This window comes from Lucilia sericata, unplaced genomic scaffold (genome assembly GCF_015586225.1).
Source record: "Lucilia sericata isolate MDLA Ls3-8-SP2 unplaced genomic scaffold, ASM1558622v1 Contig000231F_arrow, whole genome shotgun sequence".
NCBI lineage: Eukaryota > Metazoa > Arthropoda > Insecta > Diptera > Calliphoridae > Lucilia > Lucilia sericata.
In genome coordinates, this window is record NW_023994258.1 from 470,667 (window position 1) to 473,921 (window position 3,255).

The following is a 3,255-nucleotide window of genomic DNA, read 5'->3' on the forward strand; positions in this document are numbered from 1 at the left end:
CAGTGAGCACAACATACAAAAAGCCTTGAAGGCAAATTACTGCATCAATGTGTTTGAGTCGGTGTATAGTAGGAGGAGTAAAAATATGAAAGATAGCAGTTGTGTATAAAGCATCCCTGCAGTTTGGAGTGGCTGTCCCAAGCTGGGGATTTTCCGAATGATTAAATTGAATTCTGTAGACTTTCTAGCAGAAATTGACTTTTAGCTAAATTATTTTGGGACAAGGGTTTTTGGGACAATGAATATGCATTTTTTGAATTAACCCAACATATTTTTAAACAATTTGTTAACAGTTTACTTAAACCCCTTTTTAAAACTGCTGGATTATTGATGGTCCTGCTCATGTTCAAACTTTTGTGAATAGAACAACTGTCGATATGTAGGTACTTAAATACAAGTACATTAGTGTATTAACATTTTGCTGGTGAAAGTACATACATATCTGTGTGTGGGGGTAGCAGTGGTAGATGTTTTTTTCATGTTGAACTTGTGTTTGAATGTTTTAGTTTTGCTTTTTGATTATTTGATTTTGCCTTTTGACTACTGTCTAGTTGGTTTTTTCTCCTTTTTTTTTTGGTATTTTTTATACTTTATTCATGCAATTGTATTTAATATTTTATTTAGTGCTCATTTGTGCATAGAAAAATTCAGTATGTATGATTATTTGTAGTTTTTTTCAGATTTTTTGGAATTTCACTCTTTGGTCTTTTGGCGCATTGCGGTTGTTTTGATTGCTTTAGAGCGTGGTTCAACAAAATTGGTTCACAATGAATGAACTTATCACTTTAGATTTTAATCGTAGTAGGAGTTATTTTTTAAATACAAATTAAGTTTATTTTGTTAATATAATGTTAATTTAAATGTTGATGTTTTGTAACAACAATACAAAGCTAAGGGAATTGGGAAAACATTTGCATAAATTAAGTTTATATAATTGTTAAGATTAGAAACTAATTATAAATGCTTTGAGTTCAAGGCAAAATTTTGCTTTCATTTAAAAATTGAAATTTGTTTTGTTAATCTTTACTTTAACACGAGATTTTTAAAAGAATATTTTTATTTTAGCTATTTTTTAATATTTTTCTGCATGACTTTTCTTTAAATAATTTAGCAAAAAAATTGTAAAATATACTCCTGCCCTTAAAAATTTCTTTTAACATTTTAGTATTGTCAACTTTTAGTTATACTTTATATCCCTACACAAAAATGTTGTGTTTGTCTTAAGTAATTCTCTTTAAATAAGCAAAAACCTTTGGAAAACTCTTGGGTCATGTCAACAATTTAATAACCACTTGTTATGAAAAACAAATTTTATACAAATAAGAATACAAAAGTACATTTGTTCATATTCTTTCACGATTATATTGTTACATACTTTTTTTATATCCTACACCCTATGCGATAGAAAGAAAGGTATTATGAGTTTCCGATGATGTTTAAATCATACAGTAAAACATGTGCATTGCTAGATCTTAAATTATGTCCTTCCTTCCGTCTGCTTATCCTTATTACTCCGCACAAATGAATTTTTAAGAGTGAACTACACAAATAGTTTTTAATTTTCTGATCTAGTTAGTTAGTTAGTTAGTTAGTTAGTTAGTTAGTTAGTTAGTTAGTTAGTTAGTTAGTTAGTAGTTAGTTAGTTAGTTAGTTGTTAGTTAGTTAGTTAGTTAGTTAGTTAGTTAGTAGTTGTTAGTTAGTTAGTTAGTTAGTTAGTTAGTTAGTTAGTTAGTTAGTTAGTAGTAGTTAGTAGTTAGTTAGTAGTTAGTTAGTTAGTAGTAGTTAGTTAGTTAGTTAGTAGTTAGTAGTTAGTAGTTAGTTAGTTAGTTAGTTAGTTAGTAGTTAGTTAGTTAGTAGTTAGTTAGTTAGTTAGTTAGTTAGTTAGTAGTTAGTTAGTAGTAGTAGTTAGTTGTTAGTTAGTTCGTTAGTTAGTTAGTTAGTTAGTTAGTTAGTTAGTTAGTTAGTTGTAGTTAGTTAGTAGTTAGTTAGTAGTTAGTTAGTTAGTTAGTTAGTAGTTAGTTAGTTAGTTAGTAGTCGTTAGTTAGTTAGTTAGTTAGTTAGTTAGTAGTTAGTTAGTTAGTTAGTTAGTTAGAGTAGTTAGTTAGTTAGTTAGTTAGTTAGTTAGTTAGTTAGTAGTTAGTTAGTTAGTTAGTTAGTAGTAGTAGTTAGTTAGTTAGTTAGTTAGTTAGTTAGTTAGTTTAGTTAGTTAGTAGTTAGTTAGTTAGTTAGTTAGTTAGTTAGTAGTTAGTTAGTTAGTTAGTTAGTTAGTAGTTAGTTAGTTAGTTAGTTAGTTAGTAGTTAGTTAGTTAGTTAGTTAGTTAGTTAGTTAGTAGTTAGTTAGTTAGTTAGTTAGTTAGTTAGTTAGTTAGTTAGTTAGTTAGTTAGTTAGTTAGTTAGTTAGTTAGTTAGTTAGTTAGTAGTTAGTTAGTAGTTAGTTAGTTAGTTAGTTAGTTAGTTAGTTAGTTAGTTAGTTAGTTAGTTAGTTAGTTAGTTAGTTAGTTAGTTAGTTAGTTAGTAGTTAGTTAGTTGTAGTAGTTAGTTAGTTAGTTAGTTAGTTAGTTTAGTAGTAGTTAGTTAGTTAGTTAGTTAGTTAGTTAGTTAGTTAGTAGTTAGTTAGTTAGTTAGTTAGTTAGTTAGTTAGTTAGTAGTTAGTTAGTTAGTTAGTTAGTTAGTTAGTTAGTAGTTAGTAGTTAGTTAGTTAGTAGTTAGTTAGGTAGTGAGTTAGTAGTTAGTTAGTTAGTTAGTTAGTAGTAGTTAGTTAGTAGTTAGTTAGTTAGTTAGTTAGTTAGTTAGTTAGTTAGTTAGTTAGTTAGTTAGTTAGTTAGTTAGTTAGTTAGTTAGTAGTTAGTTAGTTAGTAGTTAGTTAGTTAGTTAGTTAGTTAGTTTAGTTAGTTAGTTAGTTAGTTAGTGCTCCACATATTCAGACTTGACCATATGTCCTTTTTTATTTGCTTCATTTTATTATATCTCTATATTTTTTTTTAGTTTTTTTCCTTCTTTATTTGTATTCCTTTTATTGTTTTCTTCTTCAGTCCTTTATAATTCATTAAATATTTACGAATCAAAAATAAAAGCAACAGAATGAATATATAGTTTTGTTGCTCTCTGCAACCCGTAACACAACTATATTACAAAACCTGATAATAAATGTTACTCTTGGTGGGGTAAAAAAACAACAACAAGTTCCCAAAAAATTGTCTACAATTCCTATGAAATTTAACAAACATTTGCTACGGAAAATGCAAACATTCAAAA